Below are 16,373 nucleotides of genomic sequence, written 5' to 3'. Positions count from 1 at the left end.
ATCCTGCCATGCAGATGGTGCAATTTGAATTCAATTAAAAACCTGAAACTAAAGAGTCAAATGATGACCATGAATCCATTCCTGATTGCCAGGAAAAACCCATCTAGTTCACTGATGTCCTTTAGGGAAGGAAACAGCCATCCTTACCTGGTCTGGTCTACATGTGACTCCAGCCCCACAGCAGTGTGACTGGAGGAAAGGAGCGGTCAACGTTTTGGGTATTACACTTCTTCAGAAGTGAATACCCGAAACGTTGACTGCTCCTTTCCTCCAGATGCTGCCTGGCCTGCTGTGTTCTTCCAGCCTCCTGTTTGTCTACCTGGATTCCAGCATCTGCAGCTTTTTTGTCTGTAGGAGTCACATTGCTGTGGGACTGGAGTCACATGTAGACCAGACCAGGTAAAGATGGCTGTTATCTCCTAGCCTTGTGGTTGCCTCTTGGCCACTTGATGGACTATAAATACAGGTCTAGCCAGTGTCACCCTCATCCTATGAATGAATTTAAAATACACTGTTTTCTCTACATAACGTTGTGAGGCCTGCTGAGTTAACCTAGCAATTTTTCTTTTTATAATTAATACACAGGGCTCCATGTTCTTTGTAGACAGAAGAAGCATGTACAAACACCGTATCTGTTTCAAAATAACAAATAGATGACTGCCATTCCCCAGAGCAACGCTTTAAGTAATTAAAGTCAACCATCCTGGGTTAGATTTAAGCTTGACATCATGTTGCGGCTGTATAGGACATTGGTGAGGCCAATTTTAGAATATTGCGTACATTTCTGGTCGCCCTTCTATAGGAAAGATGTTGTTAAACTTGAGCCGGCACTGAAAAGATTTACAAGGATGTTGCCAGGGTTGGAGGGCTTGAGCTACAGGAGAGGCTGGACAGGTTGGGGCTATTTTTCCTGGAGCATCGGAGGCTGAGGGATAACCTTATAGAGGTTTATACAATCATGAGGGGCGTGGATAGAGTGAATAGCCAAGATCTTTTTCCTAGGGTAGGGGAGTCCAAAACCAGAGAGCATAGGTTTAAGGTGAGACGGGTGAGATTTAATCAGGACCTGATGGGCAACTTTTTCATTCAGAAGGTGGTGTGGGTATGGAATGAAGTGCCAGAGGAAGTGGTGGAAGCTGGTACAATTACAGCATTTAAAAGGCATCTGGATGGGTACATGAATAGGAAGAGTTGAGAGGGATATGGGCCAAATGCTGACAAATGGGACTAGGTCAGATTGGGATGTCTGGTTGGTTTGGACGAGTTGGACCGATGGGTCTGTTTTAGTGCTGTGTGACTTCGTAACTCTAAATACAGGGTGGGAAGGGCATCTACTGCTTTGCCATCATGGACTTCATCAGGTTAGAGGATGGAAGGCAGGAATTACACCACACTCTATCTCTTACCATCTGTTCTTCTCCATCTCAAATACAACCGCTTCCACCCCCAATCCAGCATCCTTCACCCACCTTCTCACAAACCCCCAAACATAATTTTGCACAAACCCTTGATCCTCAAACATTACTCATTGTATCATGGCTGCCTGTACCTTCAAATATGTAATCCCATAGCCTGGAATTCTTTCTGCAATTTCTCTCAAGTTAGCTTCACCTCTTTTGCATACCTCTCGAAAAATACACCTTTAGCAGAACTCTCAATCACCCCTTTCAATATCTTCCCTTGGCCAAGCATCTGTTGTTAAATTCGAATTGTATGAAGTGGCTGCATTGTTTTTCTGCATTAAATGCACTTTCTTTAATGCAGATTGACCCTTTTTCCTAAGTCAATCAAAAATACGAACACTTCTTTACTGGCAGCATAATTATTTAAAAAACTGTTTCCAAACACAAAATCTGCTATTGCATTATCTCTCTGCAAAAGATTTCTTGCAATTTTTGAACTGAAACCATGGCCAATGAAAAGAATATGCCAGTTGGTATAGTCCAGTCCCATGCAAATAATTAAATGCACATTAAATATTAAGTTAAGAAAACTACGTACATGAAATATATAATAAAATTTCCACTTAAGGTTTTTACAGCCTGCTGGATTGAACATTGAGTTCGAGAAAGCCAGACTGTGAACTCTGTTCTTAATTTTATTTGTGCCCTCTTGTGCCCATCCCTCATCACTGTCAATTAAATTGTCAAATTTCCTCTTATCTTTAAAAAACTGTGGCCCACACCCTGGCTTGAGGTTATTTATAAAACTTGGAAAGAGTATTGGACCCATAACTGTCTATTGAGGAGCACCACAGCAAACTACTTCCCAGTCTGAAAAGCGTCCATCCACCATCACCCTCTTTCTTGTCATTAAACCAATTTCATATCTGTTCCAAAGAAGGACCCAAAACATTAATTCTACTTTCTGTCTGTAGATGCTGCCAGACCTGTTGAGTTTCTCTGGTAATTTCAATTTTTATTTCAGACTTCCAACATCCGCAGTTCTTTGTTTTATATCCATATTCGTAATACCACATTTACCTTTGTTCCGTCAGCTTTGATCTCCTTAACAAATCTTCCCATGTGCGTCACTTTGTTAAACATCTTCCGAAAGGCAGTATATGCAACTGTACTGTGGTCAACTTCTTTGTCAACTCACCAAATGTTCAATTCCATCAGTCAAGCAAAGTTGTCTATATCACATATTTAATAACTTTCCTGGATTAACCCGGGTCCCTCCAGATTAAAGTTTATTTTGCACCTGATAATGATTTCTTACAATATTCCCATCACCGATCTTCGGCTAACTGGACCACAGTTCCATGGTTTTTCCATCTCACATTTCTTAAACCATAGCATAAGCAACCTAAAGCCCTCTAGTACTAATGCTGTATCCAGGGAGGACTGAATGAGACCATTGCCTCTCTAAATGCTACATCTGGCAAACCAGGATATTATGTAACTTAGCAACTTTCAGCAATGCAAATCCTTTTTAATTCATTTACTGTATCAAATGCTATCCTTTCCATAAATTACTTCTCAATTTTTAGTGAAGCATTTGTTTCCTTTTTTGACTGCAGATGCAAAGTACTCACATTTACTTTGGCTGTATTCTCATTCTAAGTGGAAATCTTCAATTGAGTGCTTCATTTATCCAACTTTTCCAGAGCTAATCCAGCATTTCTTATGACCCCTCGTATCCCTGATGCTTCCCTATGACCATCTTCCTATCCCCATGATATCGTGTACCCTCTAAGGCAACTTAATGCCTACTTACTCCATCTCCCTCTTCGCTTACTATGCCAACTTACCTGGCATCTACAAACACATATCTACATGGGAGAGAAAATACAATCCTATAAAGTTTCTTATTACAGACTATGCTCCATTGAGGAAAAGAAACCACTTGTTAATAAAAACAAGTTTTGACAGAACTTGATGACTTGCTCCTTTGCTGACAGATATTGACACTACTTGACTGTCTAGGACACTTCTCAATGGGTCATAACTTTTATAACACCTTTTGACAGGTGTTGGGAAATCTTGACACTTCCTGACAGCTATTTATATGCATTTTATACATAACATTCTCCATAACAATGCCAAAAGGTACTTGACCCTTTCACTTAAAACCTCCCCCAGTTCCATAGGATTGAGGTGGCACAGTGGCTCAGTGGTTAGTGCTGCTGCCTCACAACACCAGGGACCCAGATTTGATTCTCCCCTCGGTCAACGATCTGTGTGGAGTTTGATCATTCTTCCCATGTGTGCGTGGGTTTCCTTTGAGTGCTCTAGTTTCCTCCCACAATCCAAACATGTGCAGGTTAGGTTGATTGGCCATGCTAAATTGCCCAATAGTGTCCAGGGATGTGCAGATTTCGGGAATTAGTGATGGTAATGTGGGGTTACGATGGTAAGATGTTTGGGCTGAGTCTGAGTGGTATGTTCTTCGGAGGGTCGGTGCAGACTCGATGGGTTGAATGGCCTTTCCCGCATGTAGGCATTCTATGATTCCTGATTGCTGCACCCACATAATACCTAACTTTAAACCCCAAAGTGTCCTGGGACCATATTTAGAAGTGTTATTCTGTTCTCAAAAGGTAATGGGTACCCTAGCCTGGAGAGCAGACTTCCTCTTTCCTGGTCTAATCAGTTCCAGATACCAGCTACTCTAAAATCCAGTGTGTAAGGAGGCAGCTGATCACTTATATATTTGCCTGCCTCCATGAAAGAACAAACTATGGACCACTCATGATCCAGGCCCTGTGAAAATGAGAAATGATAGTTTTCTGAGCAGGCCTTAGGATTCCTGGTGTCACCTGAGTTGAAAATCACAACCCTAGAATGCACGGTCTCTAAGAATAGGGGAAGCAGATTCAATAGTAACTTTCAAAAGGGAGTTGGATATATATGCAGTGCTTGAGAATGTGCGTGGCTGAGGGTAGATGAAAAAATTGATAGCTTTTTCAAAAAAAGCACACACAACCACAACGAGCCAAATGGTGTAAAAACATTTTGGATTGTTTGCATTTCTGCATTTTGGAATAAATTCTGCAACATAAACTTTCTACTGACCTCATTACAGCACTATGTTCCAAAAGCTACTGCTGTGTTTATCTTAGTTGCCGTCTTGCTGTGTGCTATCATACAAAATAATGTGAACTCATTCTTTCTAGAATCAGCAATTTAAAGTAGAACTCCATAGTAATCACAATAATGGGGTTGGCTCCATGGCCTAGTTTTTCCTGGTTTAATGGAAACAGTTGAACAGGATTTCAGCTTTCAGTCTGTTCAGAATTGCCCTGCAACACATGTCGCTAACTCGTGGACAAACCCCTCACTGACATAAAGACACTTTTGACTGACTTAAAGACATAATGTAGGGTAGTTACTGAGTCATTTCAGGGTGTTAATTAACTGAGAATCACAGAATGGTTACAGTACAGAAGAAGGCCATTCAAGCTGGCATACCTGTACTGGTTCATTCCAAAAACAACGCACCCAGGCCCACTCTCTCCGGCCCTGCACTTTTTTTTTCCTTTCAGATAATTACCCAATTCTCTTTGGATTGCTATGACTGAATCTGCTGGCCACCTTAATTCTGTGCCTCCTCTGGCTGTCGATCCTTCTGACAATGGGAGCAATGTCTCCCGGTCTAATCTGTCTAATCACCTTCCTGATTTGGAACGCTTCATTTAGATTTCCAATTCAGAAGTTTGAAAACACATACCAACAGATTCAAGAACAGCTTCTTCCCCACTGTTATCAGACTTATGAATGGACCTCACATATATTAGAGTTGATCTTTCTCTGCACCTTCTCTGTAGCCGTAACACTATAGTCTGCATTCTGTTCTGTTACTCTGATGTAACTACGTAAGGTATGATTCATCTGGTTAATGAGCAAAACAATACTTTTCACTGTATTTCACTATATGTGACAATAATATATTAAATCAAAAATCCCTACCTATACAATCAATCTATCTATAACTGATATTCCTCCGCCCTCGGACCATGTTCATAAATCTTCCTGCATCATCTCCAAAGCTTTCATATCATTCTTATGTAGTACACAGAACTAGACAGTCAACTTCAGTTGAGACCAAACCAATATGTTGTCTCGGATTCTCCAGCATCTGCAGTTCCTACTATCTCTGATTCAATATATTATTCTGTTTTATTGTAAAATCCTTGTTTTTGTACTGTCCACTCATAATTATGAAGCCCAAGATCCCAAAAGCTTTGTTAACTCTGCTGTCACCTTACCTGCCACCTTCAATGATTTATGCACATAAATGTGCAGGACACTCTGCTCCTGCATCTCATATCAAATGAGTTATAATATTTCATATTCCCACGCTATCCCTGTGCTCCCTATCAGGAGAAATTGCTTCTGTTATGAGAGGTATGTGATTTGTTTAATATATGACCATCAATTTTAGAATCTGGATGTCAAAGTAGTAGCATATGAGTTATTTAAAAAAAAACTTGGTCAGTGTTACCAGAACGATGTATGTATGTTCAGACACAGGGAACCCGTGGAGTGTAAATGGAAAATTATTTGTAATGTGGTTTAAGATCGGGAGAGTAAATATTGAAGACCGTTAGCTTGTTTTTGGTTCAAAATAACCAAATATTGATTTTGCCTGAGACAATCCAGATCTGACAGATATTTTGGAGTTGGCATTTGGAGGAAAATGGGATTGCGTCAAAAGCAAGCATAGTTTCCGCCTTAGAAAGGGGTATAGGATGGTTCAAGGAAAGCACATTTCAGCAGAAAAGTTTAGTTTGTGAAACATCCAAACCAGGAGAGCTTAGTTAGGAATCTACAAGCTCAGAAAGTTTAAGCTCTCAGCTTTGTGAACATTCAGGCAAGAAGACTGCAGAGTTCACAGTGTACAAACTGGGAAAAATCAAGAGTCAAGCTGAAAGATTTGATGAAGATGTGTTATCACTTTGGATTTTTAATTTTTTTGTGTGATATGCTTCTAGTTGTTAACGAAACTCTATAGCCTCATGTGCCTATTTCTCAGTGACTGACCACCACATTAACTAAAAGAAAAAAGAAAAAATTGGAACTATTAAGCCAGATTTCATTCTAGGATCTAACCTGCCTAGTAATACCATCAGCTGGGTCATCAGAATAAATTCACCAAAAAAATTGGAATTAAAAGTTTAGTAATGACAATGAAACCATTGTCAATTGTTGTAAAAACTCATCGAGTTCACTAATGTCCGTTTAGGAAGGGAAACTATTTGGACTGGCTGCATGTGACTCCAAAACTTTGCAATGTGGTTGACCCTTAACAGGGGTTAAGAATGTGTAATAGATGCTAGTCCAGCAGGTGATGCCTACATCCCACAAATGAATAAGCAAATCTCACTTCCCTGCTTTTGGCTTCACAGTCCACAAACCAGTCTAAGTCCTTTTGTAGTTCTACATTATCTTCAATTCATAATGCTTCTAAGTTTCACATTATCTGCAAATTTTGAAATTGTGCCCTGTCCAGACATTCATGTGCATTGGGAAGAGCAAGGGTCCCAACACCAACCCTAGGAAATTCTGCAATACTTCAAACCTTAGCTTCTTAAATGTTTGGCCCAGCTTTCTGATGGCCGGATAGCTCTGAAGCACAGATGGGAGCTACATATGAGGACCCTGCGGAATCCCCATGTTAGCAGACTCTGAAGGAATTGCCTGGGAATTGCCAAGGTGGAAGGGTTGTGTTGAGGAGAGGTGAACATAGGTGGAGATGGAGCCCTTGAAAGAGAGCAGGCTTGGAGACCACTTTGTGGAACACCTACACTCGGTTCGTGACAAACGACTGCACCTCCCAGTCGCGAACCACTTCAACTCCCCCTCCCACTCCTTGGACAACATTTCCATCCTGGGCCCCCTCCAGTGCCACAACGATGCCACCCGAAGATTGCAGGAACAGCGCCTCATATTTCGCTTGGGAACTGTGCAGCCCAATGGTATCAATATGGACTTCACAAGCTTCAAAATCTCCCCTCCCCCAACCTCATCCCAAAACCAGCCCAGCTTGTCCCCGCCTCCCTGACCTGTCTGTCTTTTCTCCCACCTATCCGCTCCTCCCACCTCCTACCTACCAGCCTCATCCCCGCCTCCTTGACCTGTCCGTCTTCCCTCGACTGACCAACCCCCATCCCATCTCCCCGCCTACACTCACCTTTACTGGCTCCATCCCCACCTCCTTGACCTGTCCGTCTTCTCTCCACCTATCTGCTCCTTTATCCACCTTCCATCATCACCTCCCCCCCTCTCTGTACATATTTTGGAGCCCCCTTCCCCTCCCCCATTTCTGAAGCAGGGTCTAGACCCGAAATGTCAGCTTTCCTGCTCCGCTGATGCTGCCTGGCCTGTTGTGTTCATCCAGCTCTACATCTTGTTATTTCATAGAATGTCTACAGTGCAGAAAGAGGCCATACGGCCCATCAAGTTTGCTCTGATCCTCTGAAGAGCATCCCACCCATATTTTGCCTCCACCCCCAACTATATGAGGCTGTGTGCAGCAATAATCTATAGAAAGTGCTTTCTCAATAGCTACTGCGAGGAGCACCATCCGAACCAGCTACGTTTCATTAAACTGCAACCATAGAATGTCAACATCACTGACACTGCCTGCTATTGAGTGGCAGACCAGGCTTGAGGGGCCAAATGGCCTACTCATGTTCCTATTTCTTACGGTCGTATAATGTCTTTGTCGGTATTTAGGTCCTTGCAGTTCAGAACATGACCATGTACATATTTAATCAGTTACAGAATGTATTGGAAACTTTAAAAAGAAGTGGTTACTATTGCAAGGGGAAAGGAAAATACATGTGTATTCTGTGGGGTGGCAATAAGAAGTCAAGTGGCAGGATCACAAATACTCACTAATCTGTTATCAATACCACTATTAATAAGGCATTAGTGGTGAATTTGATCCAAATCCCCTGTAATTTAAGTGTGAAGTTAGTTTAACTTACAACATGGGTCTGAAATGTACAACAACGTAACTTTAGCAAAGGGCAGGTGACACTGCATGCTCTTAATCATGGTTAGTGTTAAGCCATTGGAATCACATTACAAGGCTGCAGATGTTGTCCTTATGCTAATTATACGAGTGCGGTTCCATTGTATCCCCCCATAAAAATTGATGAAACTTTTTTCAGCATTGTGTGAGTTGAAGAGAAAACTAGATTAATTGTTGGCTTTTTCATAACTTTATGCAAAAAAAAACAGAATTAAATTATCTCTTATTTGTGTGAATGATATATTGCATACATATTATCAAATAATATTAGTAGGAATATCTAAAGGCATGATAAGTGCCATCTAGAAGTTATTTTTAAGGGAATCGGAGGTGATTTATGTAAACTAATTCAGTGCTTAAGAAGTCATCAGGACAGGGTCATGTTTAGTGCCAGACGCCACTTTGGACAAAGAACTTGAAACCGCAGCTCAGAGGCTTGTTAAATAGTAGATCACCAAGTCAAATATCTAGTGATGCACAACAATCCCTGACCAGTGCTTAATAAAAAGCATGGCATTGTTGTTGATTTCAAATGCTGTTTATAAAATGTAATGCTGAAGCTGTGAAGAAAGACTCCTAATGAGCTTCAGAGGCTTTCTCAGGCACTTATCAAACACCTGAGCCACATTTATTCTAGACATTCTCTGAGGACCTCCCTAAAATAAGTAAGTGCCACGCTGCTACCCTGCCTTGTTGAACACCATATTGAATAACCAGAAACAAGTGGGTGTTTGGTCTCCAACCTGTTTCCAGCAATCTCCCTATCAGCTCATCGCTCACTACGAATTTAGGAAAAAAGGGCAAATTAGCCAAAGGCTGCCACTTTCGGAACCAAGAAAATCCCAATTTCTGTCCAATTATCCTGGAAGGAAAAGGTATCTGAACAATTTGAACAAGTTTAGTAATCTGTTTGAGGCTGCGACTGTGCAGTGGTGATATGAGTTGTATGTTTTATCCACAGAATACTACTGTCAATCCCAAAACAGTTTTGCCTGCCTCATAATGGAGCAGCATCATTGCAGTTTCATTGCAATCCAGGTACACAGTTCATCCGTTAAGCTGATAAAATCAAACAACTTGTACTTCTGGTTGTCGCAATAACCAGAGAAAAGACCATTTTGAACTTTCTTGGGCTGACAAGCCTAGTCCAGAATGTTTACTGTTAAATGTGATTGGGTAGCACATACAGAACAGTCCAGACCGTGCTAATAATCTTTCTTTTTAATTCATTCATGAGAGGTGGGCTGGGACAGCATTTATTGCCTTTACTAATTACCCCTAAGAAGGTGATGATGAGCTGCCTTCTTGAACCACTGCAATCTATACTACAGTCGCAACCAATTTAAGGAATCGAGTTTGTAACAGATCTTATTTATGCTTGCTAGAAGTAACTTGCATTCATACGCAAGAACTCATTCTCTGCAAACAAAAGAAAATTGTGCCCTGCACATTTTCATGAATTAACCAAAACCTAGGGCAGCCTATGGGTTCCCCATTGCTTTCTCCATGTTGATACTTTAGCCAATCAGAGATGACTTGCCAAAGAGTGAGCATCTTCTTCTTCAGTAGTGTAAATTGTTGTAATGATTTTAAATTTGGCGTTCTTGCACCTTTACTGAAGAATGCAAGAGACAAAATCTTCAGCCACACATATCCATTTTCAACAATATTAAAGTTCTGAACTACTGAGTGACTGAAAGAGTGGATTGAGAGGAGAGGGAGAATGAAAGAAAGAGTAACACCTCTTTTACCCAATTAAACATTGATTTAAAAAAATCTCCAACAATGTATATGTGAAGGAAAGAAACTGAAAGCCAAACGAAGGACATGTCCTTCCTGAATACACAAAACAGCTGCTAGCACCTATAAGCACTCTCAATTCAGAGATTTGATTATTATCTGAGACTGAATTTAGAAATCCCACACAGCAGTAACATATTTGAAGTGAGCGTGAGAGAAAGCTTGCTACAAATGTAGTAATGGATTTCAAGAGCCTAGTATAGGGATTAGTCTACTTTGGTGTTTATTGGTCAACATAGGCATGGTGAGCAAAAAGGCCTCCTTCTGTGCTGTATGGCTCTGGTTTTACAATCCTACAGTTACTTAAAAAAGAAAAATATGAGTAAAGTGAGTGTGCTCCAGAGAGTGGTAATTGGGCGTTTACAGTAGATTATGGGGAAATAGCAGATGAAAATAACAAAATATTTTGCTTATGTCTTCACCACAAAAAACATTCATGTATAACCGTATATCAGGTGGTGGAAAAGAAAGAGGAACTTGGTGAAATTACAATCACGAAGAAAGTAATGCTCCGCAAATTGAGAGAGCTGTTGGCTGATGAGTTACTGGACCCAGATTGACTTTACCTTAGGGTCTTAAACGAGTTTGCTAATGAACCAGTAGGTGCATTGGTGTTAATTTTGCAAAACTCCCTGGATTCAGGAAAGATTTCCAACAGACTGAAAAGGAGCAAATGTAGTCAAGAAGGGAGGGAGGCAGGAAGCAGGAAACTATACCAGTTCGCTTGATGTCTTCATGGGAGAGGTGTTAATAAAGGGGTTAAATCTGGGCACTTAAAAGATCTCAAAGTAATCAGGAAGAGTCACCATGGTTTTCTGAAAGCAAAAGTCATGGTTAACAACTTTATTAGATTTCTATGAAGGAATTAGACGCAGTGCGGATAAAGTGGATCCTGTAAACCTACTTGGGATTCCAGAAGGCTTTTATAAAGTGCCATAGCAGAGGTTATTCTATAAAATAAAAGCTAATGATGTCGAACATGGAAGGAAAACTGGCTGTCTTGTTGAAAACAGAGGGTAAGCATAAATGGGTCATTTTTTGATTGACAGGACGTGACAAGTGGAATCCCACATGGATCTGTGCAGAGGCCCCTACATTTTGTAATTTACTTCCATGACTTAGGTGAGGGGAGCAAAAGATATCTGAGTTTATCTGAAAGTATCATGAAAGTAAATTGCAAAATGTTGGGGCCTCAGCACAGATCCATGTGGGATTCCACTTGTCACATCCTGTTATCTGAATTTGTATATGATACCAAGATACGTAGGACATATGTTCCAAAGAAGACCTAAAGAGTCTGCACAAGGACATAGATGAGTAATATCAGGTGGATGGAGTATTCTACGGAAAAACGTGGAGTTGTTTACTTTGGCAGAAAGAATGAAAAGTCAGAATATTGCTTAAACAGAGATCTGCTGCAGAAATCCGAGGTGCAGAGAGAACTAGGTGTTCTCATGGATGCACTACAAAAAAGTAGCATGCAAGTACAACACATAATCAAGGCTAATAGGATGCTATCCTTTATTACAAGAGGAATTAAACATTAAACACGAGGGTGGTATTCTTCAGCTTTACAGGGCATTGATGAGACCACATCTCGAATACTGCGTATAGTTTTGGTCTCCTTATTTAAGGAAGGATGTGAACATGATTGAGGCGGTTCAGACTTTTGCATTCAGTGAGGGCTGTGAATTAATGACTTAAAGAGACTGCAGTGCTCTAGTCACACATATTTTGTAGTATCAATGAGGGGAATTTTAACCTGGAGAGCTGTTGAGGTTTGGATGTAGGAGAGGGGTTTAAGATGCCACTACATCAGGAAGTTGACTCCAATCTACTGATTTGGGTTGAACTGGAGAGTATTAGGCAGTCAGCCTTCGAGGAGAGGTGCGTGCCTTTTAATTTATTTTAACTTCTCATTTACAGTAATATTTGAACTTAAATCTCCATCATAATACCATGCCCATGACTTCCTGGTTTCTTCACAGTTAACAATGTGGATATAGAATCGTTGAATCACCGTGGCAAGTGAATAGTGCCATTTTAAGAAGATTGGGGAATGCTGCTGAATGAAATTCAAGAACTACTGCAATGAATATTTGGTATTCATTATCTCTGCTTCCTTATCTCTTGGTGGGTAAGTGTTTGCCCTCTCCCTTTCACCATCACCCCTATTGCATTCTGTTGTTACCACTCCTGATGAGCACTTTGATGCAGACCAGCATGTCTTTGTAAGGTGACAGTCAGGTGGCTAGCATGTTGACATACAAAGTCTGCATGTCCTGGCACCGGAATACACGGATTCAGTTCAACATGATGCTGCAGTCATTGACCATGCTGGAAGAGTTTATTAGCATATCTTGCAGTGCTGACCCACTCATGTTTGAGGTGAACTTCTCCATTCTGTCATCAGTCATGGTCGGTCTGCTTATCGAATGCCGGTCTGCGTATAACCCACTGCAACTGCTCAGTGATTCCTCTTTTCTTCAATGTTTTCTGTGGTACAGCATTTGAGTCTGGCTGTGCTCTCCACAATGACTGCTCTCTACTGACATGCTTGTTGTTGAGCACTTGAGAGGTACACACCAGGCACCTAGTGAAAATTAAATCACTTGCCTACATGATCCCACCAAAGTGTGAGTCCAGGGTGGTGTGTGGCAGTGTATGTGAGTTCTGTCATAGGACAACATGAGCCCCAAGGACACTAGGTCCACTGCCTGGAAGGGTCAGATGCTGACCTGCAATACCCTCAGGCTGAGGTGAAGTACACTGAAGAGTAAGGTGCCCTTATTCCAGGACAAAGTGGCCTCTTCCTGCTGATCCCTAGGAATAGGCCCTCCTCCTCTCCCTCATGTGTGCCAGTCCTCTGGCTTGGGTGCCACTGATGCTAGAGGATGTATTGAGACAAATTCTGTCCTTCTCACAGAACAAGCATTAGCCATGGTGTCTGAGACCTGTCTCCATTCCTGCCCCTGACTGGTCTTAATTGGACAGGAAACCCATCTCTATCCCAGTTAAGGGTTCATCCCTGGGAAAATCCAAACATCCGATTGAGTCTCACTGTAGATAGGTAACTGATGCTATTACACACACTTTCCCGGTTTCCTGTCTCCAGTGAGACAAACCGCCATCGGAAATGAAGTAAAAGTGACTGATTGCCATATGAAATGAGTTGCAAATATTTAATTGTTTCACAAAATACTCATCTCTCAGCTCGGGATGTTAAAACTCTAGTGATGCCTGGCTGTTCCCCTACTTTACTCTTTCACCCTTTCTTCATGAGATGTGGGTGCCACTGGCAAGGTCAACATTTTTTGCCCATCTCTAATTTCCCTTGAACTGTGCGGCTCACTCAGGGCCATTTCATCAGGTAGTTAACAATCAACAATATTTCTGCGTTCTCTTGTATGTTAGGCTGGAAAAAGACAGCGGATTTCCTTTCTTGAAGGACATCAGTGAACTCAGTGGATACTTACAGCAATCAATGATAGTTTCTGTAGTGATTTGAACAAGGTTGGTCAGGTAGATCTCATTGAGTATGAGTTCCCTGATTGAGGCTGTTAACCTGGGCCAATCAGGTTGTCCTGGCTGACAGATATAAACAGGAGTCTCAGAGTTTATCCTCTCTTTGGGGTCTGGCTCTGATCTAGGTTGTCAGAGTCTATATACTGTGCATGTGTCAATAAAGGGTGACTTGGTGATGGGATACTGGGATCTGAGGGCGTAGAAGGATGGGTTAGTAAATTTGCGGATGACACCAAAGTCGGTGGAGTTGTGGATAGTGCAGAAGGATGTTGTAGGTTACAGAGGGACATAGATAAGCTGCAGAGCTGGGCTGAGAGGTGGCAAATGGAGTTTAATGCGGAAAAGTGTGAGGTGATTCACTTTGGAAGGAGTAACAGGAATACAGAGTACTGGGCTAATGGTAAGACTCTTGGTAGTGTGGATGAGCAGAAAGATCTCGGTGTCCATGTGCATAGATCACTGAAAGTTGCCACCCAGGTTGATAGCGTTGTTAAGAAGGTGTACAGTATGTTAGGTTTTATTGGTAGAGGGATTGAGTTTCGGAGCCATGAGGTCATGTTGCAGCTGTACAAAACTCTGGTGTGGCCGCACTTGGAGTATTGCGTACAGTTCTGGTCACCGCATTATAGGAAGGATGTGGAAGCATTGGAAAGGGTGCAGAGGAGATTTACCAGGATGTTGCCTGGTATGGAGGGAAGGTCTTATGAGGAAAGGCTGAGGGTTTTGAGGCTGTTTTCGTTAGAGAGAAGAAGGTTAAGAGGTGACTTGATAGAGACATACAAGATGATCAGAGGATTAGATAGGGTGGACAATGGGAGCCTTTTTCCTCGGATGGTGATGGCTAGCACGAGGGGACATAGCTTTAAATTGAGGGGTGATAGATATAGGACAGATGTCAGAGGTAGGTTCTTTACTCAGAGAGTAGTAAGGGCGTGGAATGCCCTGCCTGCAAAAATAGTAGACTCGCCCACTTTAAGGGCATTTAAATGGTCATTGGATAAACATATGGATGATAATGGAATAGTTTAAGTTAGATGGGCTTCAGATTGGTTTCACAGGTCGGCGCAACATCGAGGGCTGAAGAGCCTGTACTGCGCTGTAATGTTCTATGTTCTATGTTATTTCAGTTCACAGTCACCTTTGGCATGACTGGCTTGAATTCAATATTTATTCATTGAATTTAATTTCCACTAGCTGCCTTGGTGAGATTTGAACCTATGTCACCCAAACATTTGCCTGGGCTTTTGGTTTATGAATCCAGTGATGTTACCACTACACATCTAGCTCCCCCTATTGGTTGTTTGTTGGTTGAATCATAGAATCATAAAAACCCAACAGTGTGGAAGCAGGCCATTAGGCCCATTGAGTCTCCACTGACCCTCCGAAGAGCATCCCATCCAGACCGACCCCCACTATCCTATCCCCATATTTACCATGGATAATCCCTCTAACCTCCACATCCCTGGGAACTATGAGCAATTTAACAAGGCCAATCTACCTAACCTACATCATGTAGGTTGCAAGATGTTTGGAGAATAACTCCCTGCCCTTTCCCCTGCTCTGTTGTCTTGTGCTTTTTTCTATGATTAAAGAAAATTCAGACTTATTTGTTAATGTGATGGATGACATGTGTTCGCCTGTTGGATACAGTACATTCACTGAGGGAGAGACACCTGAAGCTACCTAGAGTGAGGTTAGTGGTGGATAAATGGACAAAGATGTTGACAGATGCCCTGGACTGAGATTAATGGGCGCAACACACTGTTATATGGGTGTCAGGAATGCTGTGATGGATTAGATTTGAGGGATGTGGTGAGAGGATTAAGGTGACTCGGGCACCATGATGTAGGTGAATGTGCAACTGTTCTCGCTTTACCGACCTGATAAGGACATGAAAATATTTCCTGTACTCTATTCAGAGACATGGCACCATGCTCGTGCTGATTACCTCTTTGGCAAACTCAGACAACATCTTCTTCGTTTCTGCCTTAAGTGCTCTCCCTTCAGTGCTGAGGAATCATATGTTACCTCCACTTGTTCACAGTCTCCAGCAAGATGCAAATGGAGGCATCAGTAAAGCTCGGTGGAGGCTTTCAGCGTTTCAGATCCCTTGTTGAAGATGCTCCTTTCTTCCTGAGAAGGGAATTAAGTTGAGGATTCTCAACGCTAGCTGACATGCCTCCAAATGGCATCTTTGGAATAGCTCTACAAAACACTGGAGTTGAGATGACATATGGGGTAACTCAGTACAGAGTAGACAGTAAACCCTGAGGCAAAAATCCTCAGGAGTTATCTGAGCTTGAAGGTTGAACTGCTGAATGGATTAGAGGATTTTCATGTGCCATTGGGCTTATCCCCCACCATCAACCTGGCTACACTCTGTTAACATCTCCATTTCTCAGTTAACATCTAGACCAATGTCTACCCAACCAGCAGGAACAGGCTGTCTATGTTTTAAAGTTTATAACTCAACTTTCACAGGGTCAGAATAGAACGAGGAAGTTTATTTTCTCTGAGTCCCAGTTTATGGAGAAGGTAAATTGGTTCTTTGTTGCTTTCGTCATCCA

General features: G+C 41.8%; 1 protein-coding gene across 3 annotated transcripts in view; it reads left to right on the top strand.

The window, feature by feature from the left end:
* kcna4 (potassium voltage-gated channel, shaker-related subfamily, member 4) overlaps positions 1-16,373 on the top strand; it is a 73,388-nt gene that overhangs the window by 30,307 nt on the left and 26,708 nt on the right. For 2 of the 3 annotated variants that reach the window (XM_048606955.1, XM_048606954.1), the window contains exon 3: positions 12,270-12,418. The exons of the other annotated variant lie outside the window; for it this stretch is intronic. The gene's annotated coding sequence lies outside the window, so the exon portion shown is untranslated. The remainder of the gene's footprint in view (positions 1-12,269; positions 12,419-16,373) is intronic. 3 annotated transcript variants of the gene reach the window in all.

This window comes from Rhincodon typus, chromosome 17 (assembly GCF_021869965.1).
Source record: "Rhincodon typus isolate 14 chromosome 17, sRhiTyp1.1, whole genome shotgun sequence".
Classification (NCBI taxonomy): Eukaryota; Metazoa; Chordata; class Chondrichthyes; order Orectolobiformes; family Rhincodontidae; genus Rhincodon; species Rhincodon typus.
Note: the sequence above shows the minus strand (reverse complement) of the source record. Positions and strands in the feature narration are given on the sequence as shown.